Here is a 19,643-nt window from a genome sequence, read left to right as displayed (position 1 = left end):
CATGAAATACCTGGGGTAACAGGCAAATTTGTCCTTGGAGTAATGGAATGAAGCAGGGCAAAGGCTAACAGAGTTTTGCCAAGAGAATGCACTGGTCATAGCAAACACCTACTTCTAACAATACAAGAGAAGACTCTACACGTGGACATCACCAGATGGTCAACACCGAAATCAGACTGATTATATTCTTTGCAGCCAAAGATGGAGAAGCTCTATACAGTCAGCAAAAACAAGACGGGGAGCTGACTGTGGCTCAGATCATGAACTCCTTATTTCCAAATTCAGATTTAAATTGAAGAAAGTAGGGAAAACCACTAAACCATTCAGGTATGACCTCAATCAAATCCCTTAAGATTATACAGTGGAAGTGAGAAATAGATTTAAGGGACTAGATCTGATAGACAGAGTGCCTGATGAACTATGGATGGAGGTTCATGACATGGTATAGAAGGCAGTGATCAAGACCATCTCCAACAAAAAGAAATACAAAAAAGTAAAATAGCTCTCTGAGGAGACCTTATAAATAGCTGTGAAAAGAAGAGATGCTAAAGACAATGGAGAAAAGGAAAGATAAACCCATTTGAACGCAGATTTCCAAAGAATAGCAAGGAGAGATAAGAAAGCCTTCTACAGTGATCAATGCAAAGAAAGAGATGAAAACAATAGAATGGGAAAGGCTAGAGATCTCTTCAAGAAAATTAGAGATACCAAGGGAACATTTCATGCAAAGATGGGCACAATAAAGGACAGAAATTGTAGGGACCTAACAGAAGCAGAAGCTATTAAGAAGAGGTGGGAAGAATACACAGAAGAACTGTACAAAAAATATCCTCACAACCCAGATGATCACAATGGTTTGATCACTCACCTAAAGCCAGACATCCTAGAATGTGAAGTCAAGTGGGTCTGAGGAAGCATCACTATGAATGAAGCTAGTGGAGGTGATGGAATTCCAGTGGAGCTATTTCAAATCCTGAAAGATGATGCTGTGAAAGTGCTGCACTCAATATGCCAGCAAATTTGGAAAACTCAGCAGTGGCCACAGGACTGGAAAAGGTCAGTTTCATTCCAATCCCGAAGAAAGGCAATACCAAAGAATGCTCAAACTCTCGCACAATTGCACTCATCTCACACGCTGGCAAAATAATTCTCAACATTCTCCAAGCTAGGCTTCAGCAATATGTGAACCATGAACTTCCAGATGTTCAAGCTGGATTTAGAAAAGACAGAAGAACTAGAGATCAAATTGCCAACATCCCCTGAATCATGGAAAAAGTAAGAGAATTCCAGAAAAACATCTATTTCTGCTTTATTAACTATGCCAAAGCCTTTGACTGTGTGGATCACAACAAACTGTGGAAAATTCTGAAAGAAATGGGAATACCAGACTACCTGATCGACTTCTTGACAAATCTGTATGCAGGTCAGGAAGCAACAGTTAGAACTGGACATGGAACAACAGACTGAGTCCAAACAGGAAAAGAGTACGTCAAGGCTGTATATTGTCACCCTTCTTATTTAACTTCTCTGCAGAGTACATCATGAGAAATGCTGGGCTGGAAGAAACACAAGCTGGAATCAAGATTGCTGGGAGAAATATCAATAACCTCAGATATGCAGATGACATCACCCTTATGGCAGAAAGCGAAGAAGAACTAAAAGGCCTCTTGCTGAAAGTTGAAGAGGAGAGTGAAAAAGTTGGCTTAAAGCTCAACATTCAGAAAATGAAGATCATGACATCCGGTCCCATCATTGCGTGGCAAATAGATGGGGAAACAGTGGCTGACTTTATTTTTCTGGGTGCCAAAATCACTGCAGATGGTGACTGCAGCCATGATATTAAAAGATGCTTACTCCTTGGGAGGAAAGTTATGACCAACCTAGAAAGTGAAAGTGAAGTCACTCAGTCATGTCCGACTCTTTGAGACCCCATGGACTGTAGCCTATCAGGCTCCTCTGTCCATGGGATTTTCCAGGCAAGAGTGCTGGAGTGGATTGCCATTTCCTTCTCCAGGGGATCTTCCCGACCCAGGAATCGAACCCAGGTCTCCCGCATTGCAGGCAGACTCTTTACCGTCTGAGCCACCTTGTATGGTGACCAACCTAGACAGCATATTAAAAAGCAGAGTCATTACTTTGTCAACCAGGGTCCATCTAGTCAAGGTTATGGTTTTTTCAGTAGTGATGCATGGGTGTGAGAGTTGGACTATAAAGATAGCTGAGTGCCAAAGAATTGATGCTTTTGAACTGTGGTGTTAGAGAAGGCTTTTGAGAGTCCCTTGGACTGCAAGGAGATCCAACCAGTCCATGCTGAAGGAGATCAGTCCTGAGTGTTTGTTGGAAGGACTGATGTTCAAGCTGAAACTCCAATACTTTGGCCACCTGATTTGAAGAACTGAGTCATTGAAAAGACCCTGATGCTGGAAAGATTGAGAGCAGGAAGAGAAGGTGACAATAGAGGATAAGGTGGTTGGATGGCATCACTGACTCAATGGACATGAGTTTGGGTAAACTCTGTGAGTTTTTGATGGACAGAGAGGCCTGGCATCCTGCGGTCCATGGGGTCACACAGAGTCAGACACAACTGAGTGACTGAACTGAACTGAACTGATACAATATCAATTATTCATGAGCATTTGGGTCAAAGATCTCTAAGTACTGAGTGACCGTATAATTTGTCTAAATTTGGATACTTTTGAGATTTAAAGGGGGCATTATTAATAATTATCCTAGAATAATACACGTTGGTTAGATTTGCTTTGGGCACACTGAGATTCATGGCCAACTTCCTTAGATAATTTGATAAAAGCTCAGGATACTAGGTTAGGAACCCTTGAATATTACCCACCCCCAATTCTTAAGGTGTTCATCTCCCCACAAATTGTCCTTTGAAAATTACATATTACTTATTCTTTACTAGCTTTGAAATCAAACACACAGAACCTTTGAGCTCCAAGAGTTTTCTTGCTGATGATATGCTACAGGTCATACAGCTAACTGACATAGCAAATGAAACTCAGTCTCCTAAGAGCATGGAGGGCAAAGGTGTCTCCAGCACCTTTGATTTTGTTCTGATGAACATGGACTTAGAAATCAGAAAGACATGAATTCAAGGTCTGGTGTACCACTTACTTTGTGCCTGTGGGCAAACTATTACTCTCTTATAACTTCAGTTTTTCCATATATAATATGATACTCTTGTGAGAATTAAATCAGATGAGAGATGTATAGTGCTTTCAGCATAATGGTGGTCAAACAATATATGTCCATGTGCAATATTTTATAGTGTTAATGTCATTACTCACCAGCAGTTCTCTAGTTCATGGCAGCAAAGAACAGCAGCTAAAATATCTCTAGCCCTGGCTTTTCCCCTTGAGACCCATACACATATATCCAGCTGCTTACTTGGTATCTCAGCTTGGCAGTCTAAAAGACACCACAAACATATGGAAACAAACAGAACTGTTTGTGCAAGATAAAATTCAGCCTGATCCTCTGAAAGCCTTTCCTATCTCTGGATATTATACCCATGTTCACCTAGATGTTCAAGATAAATATGTAGCAGAGATCTTTAATTCATAAGATTCAACCCTACTCTTTAATTCATAAGATTCAACTCATTTATACCTAAGTACTTTTGACTCTAGTCCCCTAGATTTCCCACATCTGCCCACTCCTACTTCCCATCAAGGACAACCCTCAACAAGCCACTGTCTCATGCCTGAGCCACTGCAACTGAGTCTTACCTGTAATCCTTTCCACCAGAATAGCCAAAGGAAAATGTTAAAAACTGAATTAAGATCATACATGTTTGTAACTTTAAATAGTCCAATACATGTTTATTTCATTTCCAAATAAAATCTTCTTTATCAATTATGGCTTACAAGATCTTTCATGATCCAGGTCCTGCCAACCTCTCCAGGCTCATCATCTCTTACTTTCAGTTCCCATTTGTTAAATTCCAGTCACTCTGGTCATCTTCCTGCCCATTGGCTTTAAGATTCCTCCTAGGACCTTTGGAGTTTCTATATCTTCTGTCTGGAACCCTTTTTCTCTGATAGGCTCGTGACAACTACTTCACATATTTAGGTTTTAGATCAACTTTTATTTCCTTAGAGAGGCCTTCCCTAACCATCCTAGCTAAAGGATTACCCTATCTTTGTAAAACATCGTATTAAGTACTCTTATCACTACCAGCTAGTGGCCTGTGTATGTAGGTTGTATTCAATGATATGTTTATCATTTGCTTTCCCTCAGTGGAAAGTAGATGCTGTACAGGCAGGGACTTTGTCTTTTCTACTACCAAAATCTCACTATCCGGAATGTTCCTAGCACATAGTGGATTCTCAAAATATCATTACCAAGTACATAAACCCACCCTCTATTGTTTCCTAAGCTTTACTGTTTTTGTTCACACACATACATTCACATACATAGTCCATTATTGTGTAGAAAATAAAATACAAGCCCTTCACCTTTCAGACCAAAGCATAATCTTGAAGGAATAAGTAACTAAATCAGAGTTGCTTGGTGGTGACACAGGCCTAATAAATAGTGTCAACTGAGAAATAATTCAATAAGTCAGGCAATTTAAAGCCAACACAACACCTTTATTACCGATAAAGTTGGTATTGGAGAATATGTCTGCAGGAAGGTGAGACTCGTGATACTGAACTAGACAGTCTTACTTTACAAGCTTCAAGCATGGCTGAGCCTCCCCATATGGGAGCCACTATGTAAAATTTAGGGCTTGGTGGATGAGGGCAGGCTGGCTTCTTTCGCAGTGAGGAATGCCTGGGCTGCACTGGCCCAGTTTCTCCTCTGAACTTCCTACTCACTTCCTGCAAAAGGAGAAGTGTCAAGAGGACAGAGCTGGGCAGCAGTGATATAATCATGAAGCTCTCACCAAAGGGCAGAAACATAAGTGGTACACAGGTGCCCCCCTCCCCTCGAGTAATGTATGAATAACTTTGTCATTTTAAAAATGTATATATTTTTATTAGATTAATGCTAATACATTACCTTTTTTCACGCTTAACTCTTCTAAAAATTTTTTTCACTAACCATGAGAGTCAAGGAGGAAGAACACAGTGTTTATTATTCTAGACCAAGATGAAATGTCTACAGCTTTAAGGAAAATTAGTGATCTTTAAGGATAACTCTCAAAGATATGATCTTTGGGAATTATCATAATAAGCTAAGCATTCGAAATGCATTTTAGGACAATATTTTTAATTCTATAGACATTTATATGGAAGTTGAAATGGAAAATTGCCCATTTTTACTGAAAAATGATTACTTTTCATGGCTAAATTTGAGAGCTCAGGATTATTTACCCAGTGTGATAGCAGACATTAAAACGATCATTACTAAAAGAAGGTCTTCACTTCAATTTCCTCTCCTCTAAACATAACAGAATGTATTGAACGTATAGACATGCTTGGAGCTCAGTGTGAACTTCTGTTAAGAGTACTGTAATTTTCAAGTTTAAAACTAAAGGGTTCCAAAATGTCTTTGGAATTTTAAGCCACTTTGGTTTTCAAAGATTTTTAGCATCTATAAGGTGAGAGTATCACACAAATCATCATGATGGATGATTAATGAAGAAATTAGTACAGTGTAAGTTTTAGGGAGTAAATGAGGAATTTGTTGAGAAGAGGCTGTGACAACATTACTTCAGTCTCATCCCCAGAGAAGCACCCGGACCATCGTGCCGATCTGTTTTTCTGCTATTTGTGTCCTGCAGTTATCCTCATACATCTTTGGCTTTATTTCCCTGTCAGATGCTCCTACTAGGTAAATCTTATGCTATACATCACCTTCTCTTTCCAGCTTCATGGTCAAGTCCAAGTGAGTCTTATGAATGACATCTGCGATCCCTGTTAGTCAGATCAGGCAGTTTTATTTTATCAAGCAGCTTTATGTTTTTTTTTTTTCTTTTTTTAATTTAAAACATTTTCTTAATTTATTATTTTTTAAACTTATTTGTTTATTGGCCATGCTGTGAGGCATGCAAGATCTTAGTTCCCTGATCAGTGGCCGAACCGACACTTCCTGAAGTTGAAGCAGGGACTCTTAACCACTGGACGGCCTGGGAACTCCCACCAAATAGCTTTAGAACAATCCTCTTGGAGCTTGCCTCTCGCCCTCCACAGATTATTCAGTTCAGTTCAGTCACTCAGTCGTGTCTGACTCTTTGCGACCCCATGAATCACAGCATGCCAGGCCTCCCTGTCCATCACCAACTCCCAGAGTTCACTCAGACTCATGTCCATCGAGTCGGTGATGCCATCCCGCCATCTCATCCTCTGTCGTCCCCTTCTCCTCCTGCCCCCAATCCCTCCCAGCATCAGAGTCTTTGCCAGTGAGCCAACTTTTCACATGAGGTGGCCAGAGTACTTATTACAGGGTAGCAAATTATCTCATTCCAGGCATATGTGATGGTGGTGGTTAATTTGTCTTAATCTAGTGTCCAGTGTGAGGAAAGTATGAGACAACAGGATGGCCCACCAGTCCCGGCCAGCAAAATATCAACTGTGGTTCATGGAATTTCTGCTGAGCTCCACTAAAGCACTGGACACTCTGTTTGAATTGGGAGCTTATCACCAAAGCCTGAAAGCAGTTCTAGATAATAGTGAATTATTTAGGAGGATAATGAACCCACTTCTTGATGTTCTAGGCTCTAAGAAAGACGACATACTTTATTTATTTTTTTGACTCAATTTTTTTAAAATTTAAATTTATTTATTTTAATTGGAGGCTAATTACAATATTGTATTGGTTTTGCTATACATCAACATGAATCTGCCACGGGTGTACACGTTTTCCCAATCCTGAACCTCCCTCCCACCTCCCTCCCTGTACCATCCCTCTGGGTCATCCCAGTGCACCAGCCCCAAGCATCCTGTATCCTGCATCGAACCTAGACTGGCAATTCATTTCTTATATGATATTATACATGTTTCAATGCCATTCTCCCAAATCATTCCACCCTCTCCCTCTCCCACAGAGTCCAAAAGACTGTTCTATACATCTGTGTCTCTTTTGCTGTCTCGCATACAGGGTTATCATTACCATCTTTCTAAATTCCATATATATGCATTAGTATACTGTATTGGTGTTTTTCTTTCTGGCTTACTTCACTCTGTATAATCGGCTCCAGTTTCATCCATCTCATTAGAACTGATTCAAATGTATTCTTTGTAATGGCTGAGTAATACTCCATTGTGCATATGTACCACAGCTTTCTTATCCATTCATCTGCTGATGGACATCTAGGTTGCTTCCATGTCCTGGCTATTATAAATAGTGCTGCGATGAACATTGGGGTACATGTGTTTCTTTCAATTCTGGTTTCCTCAGTGTGTATGCCCAGCAGTGGGATTGCTGGGTCATATGGCAGTTCTATTTCCAGTTTTTTAAGGAATCTCCACACTGTTCTCCATAGTGGCTGTACTAGTTTGCATTCCCACCAACAGTGTAAGAGGGTTCCCTTTTCTCCACACCCTCTCCAGCATTTATTGCTCATAGACTTTTGGATCGCAGCCATTCTGACTAGCGTGAGATGGTACCTCATTGTGGTTTTGATTTGCATTTCTCAGATAATGAGTGATATTGAGCATCTTTTCATGTGTTTGTTAGCCATCTGTATGTCTTCTTTGGAGAAATGTCTGTTTAGTTCTTTGGCCCATTTTTTGATTGGGTCGTTTATTTTTCTGGAATTGAGCTGCAGGAGTTGCTTGTATGACTACATACTTTACAGTCCAAGTAGGTTAATGCTTCTTTACTTAAGAAAAGTGTTAACTACCAACTATGTCAGAAAAAATATCCCAGGAGTTTCAGTAAAAATACTAAGTGGTGTGTATGGTGGCCTCTCTAAAACAGGCTGTCCATTTTTTCTAGATCCAGGTTTGGGTACTGAAGCAGTGGAGGCAGAAATGATGCAGTGACTTCTGTGGAGAATCAGAGCCATGGATATGACCAACATCTGTTGGCAGTGTAAATTCCACCAGAAAGGATACAGGCTGCTTATGTGAGTTTAGAATAACATCACTAGTGTACCTCTTAAATCCACAGTGTGTGTTAGGAGTTGGTTTGAATCTGACCTTCTGCATGATATTATAAACATTCTTTGTAGAATATGTGGCTGTGTTTATTTGCCTACAGCAAATATTTTGGTGTGGTTCATTTAGCATGCTTGCAAGTAGGGGGGAAATCAGCTTGTTGGGCTTTCAAGCAAAGCAGTTATTACACAATTAATTGGTCTAAAAATGGTTTTCTGGCTTCAGACATCTTTGACGTAAGCTTGTGTATGATGATGAAGAAAATTGAACCAACTATCAAGCACTGATAATGGTAAATTAGTAACAGGTTTGGGATTAGAATGCAAGGGTGTAAGGTTATAAGAGAGAAAGTGAGAATTTACAAAATTCAAAGGGAAATACATGTTTTTCTATAAATAATTTAGTATTGTTCTATAATGCCATGCAAGTGATAACTACCCTGAGGTCTTAGAACATTTTATATTATTTCATTGCATTTTTCCAGGAATCATATGATGTAAGTACTATGTTATTGTACCCATATTATAGATAATTACAGAGAGTTAGATATATTAAATGAGATGTCTAAAGTTCCAGAAGATATAAACAGCAAAGCGGTCTATTGAATGCAGGGCTGGCTGTCCCAAAAGCCTGGGTTTCATATATCGCCCTAGCTTGGCATTTACACTGTGTCTCAGAAGGTCTGTGCTGGAGTCAGGGAACTGACCTCTACTCTGACGCTGATGCTGGAAAAGATTAAGGGCAGGAGGAGAAGCGGGGCAACAGAGAATGAGATAGTTGGATGGCATCATTGACTCAATGGAGATGAGTCTGACCAGACTCTAGGAGATCGTGAAGGACAGGGAAGCCAGGTGTATTGCAGTCCAAGGGTTCACAAAGAGTTGGACACAACTGAGAAATTGAACAACAAAAACTGGCTCTTCTAACTCCTTGATCTTTAAATTGCTTCATCTCAGTCATTTTCAGTTTTCTGCTCTATAGAATGGAAATGTCAATGTAAGATGTAATTCAGATAATGATTTTGGATACAGATGTGAGAAATTAGTGAGAATAAAGTAATTTTTTCAGTGCTTGGAATGTGATAAACACTCAATAAATTATAGAAGAAAGAAAAAAAGGAAGGAAAGAAAGGGAAGATAAACAGGGAGGGAAGGAAGGAGCAAGGGAGGGAAAAAAGAAAGAAAGGAAAAGAATTCCTTTCCAAAAGAAATTTTTGTTTGAAATCTTTAGGATTTTTTTATACAAAAATCATATTATCTGGAAAAAGATAATTTAACCTTTTCCTTTCTAATTTGGATATATTTTATTGGATATAATAATATATTGGATATATTTTATTTATTTTCCAAAATTTGCTTTTTGGTTACAGTTTTTCTGAAGAAAAATCCACTTTTAAGACCTCTTTATAGTAACCACCATTTAGTTAAAAATACTTCAAGCTTTAGACAATATGACAATTTTGTCATCATGCAAAATGTGAAAACTGTAATTAACATAAGGCATTTCACAAAAGTATGTGACAGTGTAAATGTCACTTAGGCAATCAAATCTTGAAATCCTATAGGAGAAAAGGAAAAAGAAGCATTTGGCATTCCATCTTCATAGGAACCATGGAATGTCTATCATAATTTGGCATTACTATAGCTCTACTAGAATAAATACAAACAACTCTAAGTACTGTTAACTCCCACCAATTTTGTCTTAAATTAATTATACCCCCTACATCATAAACACGTTTTATAGTTTATTACTTTAGAATGGCACTTGAGTCCGTTGCCGACACCTAATTATATATTGCCACTGAAAACATTTAATTCCTATTTTTTCATCCAAATAGTTATATTTTAATGGGAATATATTAAAAGCCAAATAAGTTATTTGTATAAGTATATTCACATGTGTGAGTACATTTAAGTTTAAGGTATAACAACGCTATTGAGAGACAAAAAATGTGTTCCATGTTTTACTTAGAATGGAAGTTCATGATATATTTGGGTCTGAATATGGTGATACATATTTGACTATAACTACTGATAAGGAGTGTGTATTTTTTAATTCTTGTTGTCGTTCAGTCGCTCAGTCGCATTCTACTCTCTGCAACCCCATGGACTGCAGCACACCAGGCTTCCTTGTCCTTTGAATATTAAAACATATTTCCAAAAATTGGAACAGTATCAAATTTATCATATGCATTTACTTTGGCAAAGGGTTGAAAAAATAGATGAAGTGGAACTATCTGAAATGTTAGATTAAAAATATTCTAGATATCTTGGCCCTAGTATATACAACAGGGAGCAATGATTAAGACTTTAGTTTTTGGTGGTCCCTACACCTATACTCCCTTCTTTCCCATTCATTTTATGTACATCTCCAAGGTGAATCTTTCTAGGGCATAGCTCGTCTTCTCTGCTCAAGAATTACAGGAGGCCCCTTATTGCCTTCTCAATAAAGTCCAGCTCTTCAGACTTACATTCAGACCTGTCATTGCCCTCTTTTCTCCTCCTCCAGGCGCCTTATGTTGCAGCTAAACTGACCTACTTGCTGAGTCTGGACCTGTGATTTTTCCACCTCTAAGACTTGAGCCAGCTCAAATAACTATTGCTGATTCACATGGGTGGTGGTAACTTCCCCTCATCTGAACTGCCGTAGCCCTCAGCCCTCAACTCTACTTACAGCTCTTAAGTTTTTGAGTTGGGGCGGGGGCGGGGGGGTGGCGATGGTATTTTTTAGACTCTCTCCTAATCTTCCACGTGTTAGCCCCTAAAGGCAAATTATCTATGTTTCACTCAACTTGCAGCTGTCCTCAAGCGTGACAGTTCCTCTTCTGCTGGCTGCTGTCTCCCTGCACCCTATCTTCTATTAGTATCCCCTCTTGAAGGACAGAAAACATCATTCAGAGAAGGTTTCTGGGCTAGGGAGTGAGAAGAGAGGGTGTGACACTCACCACTTTCAGCCACCAAACTGATGCTGAAAAGTAGATTTGTGGTAGAAGCAGGGGTAGCAGACAAAGGGAAGGGCGTTTCCCAGTCTCTTCCCATCTGCTCTGGGTGAGGTTGAAATCCCTGCCTGGTGGGTATAGACTGCAACTCAAAGTGAAGTAGCTCAGTCATGTCCGACTCTTTGCGACCCCATGGGCCACACACTGCAAGCAGCGTCTAAAGGAGAATTGTTTTGCCACATTTCTCACCCCCACAACCCTGACATGGGGCCGCAAGATCAGAAATTGGCAAGGTGATGTGGTTGGGCAGAGTGAAGGGCTGGGTACAATTCTCCAGTGGCCCCTGGACTCCTGAGTCACGTGGACGGTATCCAGAAATTCTGTACGGCCCCACAGAGGAATCCTAAGTCATGCTGCCATGGCTGGCCGGAGACATACAATGATAATGTTGTGACGTCCACAGACCTGGTTATTGGGCTGAACAATATTAAAACTAATAAGAATTTTATTATGATTTGAAGTAAGGGCTTCTGTGCTTTGTCCAAGAAGGCATATGTGAAGACAGGAATCTTACAGGAAGGGGAGATCATCAGCCATGCCCTCCCCCTCAAGACCATTCTCAGAAGATATCAAAGAAATGCCCGTATTCTCCACAAAAGGCCTGGGCAAAGCCTAGTGGACGCATCTCAGAATCACTGTTGTCACTGCACATTACCAGGATGGGCAATGGAGGCAAAACATATTTACGAGAAAGTCATAGTTCTAGACTCCAGCTCACAGCTAAAGAAGGTAAACCAGAAATGTCTGCTTCCTTCATCCACCTCCAGATTTAAAAAGAGGACTGAATTCAGTATCCCATCTTCTCCCTCAAAAAGGGAAAACAAACATTTGATTAGAATACTGTATTTATATTGGCTTCCCAGTGGTAAAAAATCTGCCTGCTAATTCAGGAGACTCAGGAGATGCTGGTTTGATCCCTGTGTGGGAAGACCCCCTGGAGGAGGAAGTGGCAACCCTTCCAGGGTTATTGCTGGGAAAATCCATGGACAGAGGAGCCTGATGGGTTACAGTTCATGGAGTTACAAAGAACTGGACATGACTGAAGTGACTGGGCACACATTTCTATTACTGAACATCTTAACTATAAAAAGACATAACTGTGTTTAGGGATTTATTTTTCTTCCCTTCAGAAGCTCAAAACATACCACCGTGTAAGGATTTTGAATTAATCCTATTGTTAGTAAGTACACTATATTTTCCTAACATTTCTTTGTTACTTTCTAATATTGTATTAAATTTGTATTTATTAGGGTTGTAGAAGGATAAACTGGGGAAAGCATAGCACATAAAGAAATTGAACAGTAACTACATTATCAGGAAAGATGCTTTCAAGCCATGCAATGAATCTTAATTGCATAGAAAAATATGTAGAGTACCTATTACCATTGCCTCACCAAAAACTAATCATTTGTTTAGTATTACCCTATTGAATGGTTTAAATACTCCACTCCTCATCTCATAACTGTAGGAAATGAATCTCAGCTTTTAACCGGCTTTTGAGAATGTGAAGTCGTTTGAGCGGATGAAATATATTCTTCCCTTCTCCACAACACTGAAACCCAAAGTCAAATTACCATGAATCAATTCTTATTCTTAGTTAATTCAGAGCATCACTTTCTTTCATATTCAATCAACTGGTTTCTCTGAGATATTAGTATCAAGCTAACTGTTTTTATTGTGACAAAATAGCATTGATGTCTACATTTAAATTTTTACTTATTTCAATTTTCAGGAAATACTAAGCTCCCTTTAATTATAATTCAGTTTTTAAAACAGAGCTTTGAAAACTTGTCCCTCACCTTTTTTGACATTCCTCCACTCATGAGGGTGGGCACCTAGATCTTCCATTCCCCTTTAAGTAGAGTGGACTTGTGACTTCCTTGGAACCAAGAGACTATGGTGGGAGTGGAGCTGGGGGACTTTTGAGGCAGGGTGATAAAAGCAAGTGCAGCTTCTGCCTCGTATGCTGGAAACTTGTGCTTGGCGCCCTCGATGGCTGTGTAAGAAGTGCCACGGCCACTCTGAGGCAGCCGTGCTTTGAGGAAGCCCAGCTACAAGAGAGGCCACATGCAGTGATTGCCACCTTCCAGGTCTTCAATTCCTTCCAGCCCAGGTGCCAGTCTTGTGAGTGTGTGAGTCTTAAGGTGATCTCTGCCCCAGCCACAGAGCTATCCCGTCTTAAAAGTCTTTCCAGCTGAAGCCCCAGACAGTGAGTGGGGAGCTGAGACACTTTCCCCAGTGAACCCTCTCCAAATTCCTGACCTATAGAACCCTTGAGCATAATAAAATCACTGTTCAAAGCCATTATGTTCAGAGTAGATTGTTACACAAAAATAGCAACTAGAGCTCCTAGCTTATCCTCACACTTATTTCTCAATTCTTGATGTTGAAGGAAAAAAATCAATACAACTTAGAAGAAAATAAAAAGATGACAATACACATTTTCTTATCTCAGATAGATATTTTTCTCCTAAAGTTGCATGTCTTCTATGAGATAATTAATAAAATAATAACTAGTCTTTTTATAAAATAATTATATTAATATGCCTTAAAATATCTCATAGTAAACATGATAAAATGTTCAAGTTAATAATATTCAGGCTAATATATGCAGTTTTTCTCCAGCAAACAGGTACCAAAATCTCAGCATATTTATGGTACTTTACTTGGTCGTCTAAGTAAAATTCACATAAATCACCGATTAAAATAATTTAGAGAAATATAATTCAAATGGCATTTAACACAAAAACATGGCTGGTTACTCAAACACAGCTCTTCGTCCTTATCATGGCATAATCTGTCATCTTGGCTTATCAGCATCTCTGAAGGCTGGCACTTTGGGCACAGAGATAAATGGATTCTTATTGCTATGGCCTGTACTATAGAATCTGTCATTAGATAATATTATTAGAAATGGACCCGAACTTTCAAGAGGAATCATCACAGGAAAATGAGAGTCAATGCGATATATTTCTAGGCCACAGTTCATCTTAGCATATGTGTTAGGTATTTAATAAATAATCACTGCATAAAAGACATGCAAGTTAAAATGGAAGGTGAAAAAGTTTTTTAAAAATGATAACGTCCATTACCGACAAAGGCATAGGGGAACTGGCAAGTGAATTCCCAACAGGTGTAAATCTGTAGAAATCCTCTGAGGGAATTGGGATCCGTTTATCAAAAAGCATCATGATTTTACTCATTCTTTGTCTCACTAGTTCACTTCTAGAAATATATAATAAGGGGATAATCAAAATGCAAATGATGACATGCCTACAAATTTAAATGTTATAAAATGTATAATATTGAAACACTGGAAGCAAATTGTATTGATTTTCTACTGCTGCTATGACAAATTAAGACAAATATAGTGGCTTAAAAATAGCACATTAATTATCTTACAGTTTTGTATTAGGTCAGAGATCTGACATGGGTCTCAGTTGGTTAAATCCAGTTGTAGGCATGAATGTCTTCCTCCTGGAAGCCAAGAGATTCTGTTTCTTACCCTTTCTAGCTTCCAGAGGACACACCTACCTTGCTTGAATCATAAGCTACTTTCTCCATCTACACATCCAAGAATGGTGGGTGGAATGTCTTCTCACCTTGCATCTCCCTGAGCCCATTTTTTTCTCTTTCTCCCCACCTCCCAGCTGTTCTCAGCTTTTAAGGGCTGACTGGTTACATTAAGCCTCAACAGTCCAGGCTGTTCTTCCCATCTCAAGATTCCTAATGTAATCACATATTCAAAAATCTCTTTTGCCACTTAAGGTAACATATTCACAGGTTCTAGGAATTACTGTGTGGACTTATTTGAAGGTGCATTAGTCTGCTAACCATAAAACTTGTATGTCTAAGGAAAAGAGATGAATTAAATAACTGGGATATTTGCTTACATTGGGATGTTATGTAGCCATTAAAGCTATGTTGTATACAGAATAATGATAAATAACAATGGGAAAATATTAACTATGGGCCAGGCACTGTTTTAAAAACTTTACATAGTGCTTTACTTAATGCTCCCAACAACCTTATGATATATATGCATTATAACTCCCTGCCTCCTTTTACAAAGAAACTAAGATACAGAGAGTGAAGCAATTTGCTGAAGGTTGCAGGAGAAGGCAATGGCAACCCACTCCAGCACTCTTGCCTGGAAAATCCCATGAATGGAGGAACCTGGGTGGCTGCAGTCCATTGGGTAGCACAGAGTCGGATACGACCGAAGTGACTTAGCAGCAACACAGTTGATAAGTGCCAGAGCTTGGATTATACAGTCAAACTGACTGCAGAGTCCATGAGTTTAATAACTGATAATTTAGACATAGGTTAATCTATTGTTAAGTGAAAAAAGTAGATTACTTATATATTATGTATTATATAATCCCATTTTTGTAAAATAAAATGTGCAAAAGTGACAAAAAGATTATCTCTGGGTGGAAGGATTATGAGTGATTATTTCCTTTTTAAATTTATTTTGAAAATATTGTTTCCTAATAGCTGTTTATTTTCCAAATAAGAAAAAAAATCTAAGTTTGTACAAATATACAGTCAATTTAATTTGTTGGTTTTACAATTGTAAAGTTTAATTGCTGCCTTTGTGTTTTCAAACCATAATGAATGGAGACCGAGTAAAACTCAGAGTGAAATTGCTCAGTAGTGTTACTAAAGCCAGCCTTGAGCTTTTGCTCCTGTTGAGGTGACTGAATGTTGAGCAGACGGCAACTCACTCCATGGCTGTGTACCTAGTACATTCTATCAGGCAGATAAATGAGATAACAGGTGTGAAATAACCTTGAAAATGCTTTAGCCTGGGGTACCAAGGTCAGTCTTGGAGATGTGGCTGACCTTGGTATCCTCCCCACAGAAATAAGATGATTAACAATAGTTGTATCACCAGACTAGTCAACAAAAGCCCTGGGCACATTATAGAGCTGAATAGTATGTGACTTTATTTCTGAATGAAAGTGCAACCACCAGTCCCATTTGAGATGGTTCTCTCTCCTTTATGCACATCTGTGGGAGAGTTAGAATCACCTCCTTAGTCTTCTCCACTTAGGCTCCAGAGATAACAGGAACGGGATAGGAAGGGCACAGCCACCTTAAGAAACGAAACTGTCTCCTCCACCAGAGCACATTGTCAGAAAGCAGGCCTAGCCTACATGCTCTCTAAAAACTGTGATGTGAATTAAGTTTAGAGATAATAAAGTATGATCTCAATAAAGCTGGGGAAGAAAGGACAAAATATGTGTCATCATCCTTCTAAATATTTTAAGTCATCACTTCTGTATGGAATTCTAAAAGACTGACAAGTAAGTACAGTAAAATACCAATATGAGAGAACAGAAAAGCAGATGTTGGTGTTTCACAGACATGCCTTCACCGTCCTCTTAATTCTGCCACAGAGAACATGTGCATCTGTGATCAAGAAATAGTAGTTCCTCTTTATCTGTGGGAGATGTGCCAAGACCCCCAGATGTCTGAAACCACTGTTAGTACAAAACCCTATACACAAGGGTGCTTTTAAAATAGCATTGCACAACTCACCAGTTTCCTGTGAGGAATGAACGAGATGTCTAGGGGTAGCAAGTAAGGCAGTGGGTGCACACAGTAAGTGCAACAGTGGGCACAACACTGAACATGCCCTGGCTCTCTTCTGAGAACACTGTGCCGATGATGCCAGATCAGGGATAAAAACCCTTAAAGTGCCTTCTGCTGGTCTCCAGGAGCAGCCCTGACACAGGATTTGAGTGAAGTGGTTTATTTCTGGATGATCTCAGGAAGCACTGGTAGGAGAGCAGGGAGTTGAGGCAGGGAAGGGAAGGAAGCTAATTCAGAGGATGGATGAGTGGGTTACCAGCATGGCCAATTGTGGGCACCACGGGCTCCATGCTGGTGAGGAAATTAATAATGTAGTCAAGAGCATGTCTCAGGGTTTCACATCTCAGGGCTGAGAAGGTTGGGAAATTTATTCCCCGACTCTCATCCATTACTGGGTGAGGGTTGCTCTTGAGGCTGTACCTTCACTCCCAGCCAAATACCTTCTGTGGGCAGAAAGGCCTGCAGCAATCCCAGGTGCCTACAGAAAGAAAATGGGCATTTTCTAAATGGTAAGAATACAAGGACTATGGGTGGGGTGCTGACACTCAGCTACAGACAGCATTATGCTATCTGCTTACCTGTGCATCCTAAAGGCCACTTGGGCTGTGGCTGGTTGCAGGGAAACCATTGCAGGATTATAGATGACTCCACAGAAATATACTGTTGCAATTATAAATTTTAAAAGGTAACATAATGCTTTTCATAGTATGGCAGCAGCTTCTTCAAGCATTCTTCAAGCTTAAAAGTTTATTTATAAGTAGGGTAATTAAAAGTAGGCATTCAGTTCAGTTCAGTTGCTCAGTTGTGTCCGACTCTTTGCGACCCCATGAACCGCAGCACGCCAGGCCTCCCTGTCCATCATCAACTCCTGGAGTTTACTCAAACTCATGTCCATCGAGTCGGTGATGCCATCCCGCCATCTCATCCTCTGTCGTCCCCTTCTCCTCCTGCCCCCAATCCCTCCCAGCATCACAGTCTTTTCCAATGAGTCAACTCTTCACATGAGGTGGCCAAAGTATTGGAGTTTCAGCTTCAGCATCATTCCTTCCAAAGAAATCCCAGGACTGATCTCCTTCAGAATGGACTGGTTGGATCTCCTTGCAGTCCAAGGGATTCTCAAGAGTCTTCTCCAACACCACAGTTCAAAATCATCAATTCTTCAGCACTCAGCTTTCTTCACAGTCCAACTCTCACATCCATACATGACCACTGGAAAAACCATAGCCTTGACTAGATGGACCTTTGTTGGCAAAGTAATGTCTCTGCTTTTCAAGCATTGGAGAGTATTAACTTACAGTTTTCTTTTTGCTTGGCAATACCTACCTACAAAATACCTACATCCCCAGCCACTACTGGTCATCTAAGCTGTGCACAAAGACAGAGTAACAGCTGAAAGAAACATTTTCCACCAAATACCTCTGGCTTCAGTCTCACTGAGTGTTGTGCTTGCTAGGCCCTTCCATGGAAAAGGGCACATACGGGCTCTGGTAATTTAATTAAACTTTGAAAGACACATTGCAGAGAAAAGTTTATTCATAAGTAGGGTAATTAAAAGTAGGCATTTCAGTATAGTAACAAAATATTCATATTGTATAAATATAACAAATCAAATATCTTTTTGGCTGTCTAAAACTGACAAATCAGTTCCAGGCTTCTGGGACTAGGGTCCCTATGCCCTATTCAGTTTCTTTTTATTTCGTCATCTGATACGTCATATTTATTCAAAGGAAACAATCATTTGGGATCCCTATTTGTAGTTCCCAGCATAAAATTATCCTACACAATACTATGTTCTCAGTAGGGCCAAATTTCATTTTCTAGGGAAAGCTCTTTGCTTTATATGCTTTCAACAGTCTTAATCTCGCCAGGGGATGTGGGAAGACACTTGCTATTTAAGTTTCTTAAACCATTTTCTTTCCTTCATCCCAACGACTCAGTACCTCAGCGGATCTCTACATCACACCTTCATTTCCTGGGAAAGGTAGAAGTGCTTTAACAAGTGTCTCAGGGCTATTGAAAAAAAAAAAAAAAACACACACAAAAAACAAACTACCCTTGGATCCGGACACTCAAGCGCCTGGGGACGCCACCTGGACCAGCTTGCTTCGCTGTTCTTCAGCTTTCCACCCGCAGGTGGCAGCAGCGGGCTCCGAAGCGGGTCTCTCCGCAGGTTACCATAGCAGAGGCACAGCTTTGGGCCGGCGTTCCAGACCCGGGACTGGTGCATCCACCTCCGGGAATCCACATCCAGCCGGGACGGCCCCTGAGGCTAAAATACTTGAGTGCGGAAACTGTCTCAGATCCACCCATTTCTCGAGTGAAACCAAACATCTGAAGCAGCTATGGCAACTCACCGCGTTCCTAAGCGCCCCCCACCCCCACCCCACCCCAGTTCCCAGTTTTCCCACAACTCCAGAAGCCACCCGGTGCCTTTTCCGGCGCAGGGTCTGTTCGGTAACTCTCCACGCTCCGACCCCTGCAGATCCTTGGGAGCAGGGAGCCGGGTACCCGGCGCTGCTAGTAGCGCGTCGGCAACCGCAGCGTCCCTTCACCTCCGAGCCTTCTGCCACGCGGGCTCTCCGGCCGGCCGGGATGCCAGGGTGCACTATTTCATCACTCGTCCTCCGTCCCTAACCTTCCTCTTCGTCCCCTTTTCCCCAAACACACACACACGCACACAAGCGGCTGACTCGCGCGCAGTGCTCCGGGCTCGGTTGCGGGAGCAGGACCGACACCAGCCCAGCAAGCTCCGGACACGCCGCTCGGACTCTCCGCCCCGCGGACCCCAGCGTCCCCATCGCCGCGGCCGCCAACGGTCCCCTCGGCGGTAGCCCCGGCCGCACTGCAAGAAGTCGACGTTCTGCGAGGGGGCGGCGGGGCGCAGGTTGAAGGATTTGTTGTAGGAGGATTAACACATCTGGGCGAAGGGAGGGGCAGCGCCGCTGCAGGACGCGGCGCGGACCCCGCATCACGGCGCGCTGCAG

This window comes from Oryx dammah, unplaced genomic scaffold (genome assembly GCF_014754425.2).
Source record: "Oryx dammah isolate SB20612 unplaced genomic scaffold, SCBI_Odam_1.1 HiC_scaffold_4, whole genome shotgun sequence".
Classification (NCBI taxonomy): Eukaryota; Metazoa; Chordata; class Mammalia; order Artiodactyla; family Bovidae; genus Oryx; species Oryx dammah.
Note: the sequence above shows the minus strand (reverse complement) of the source record.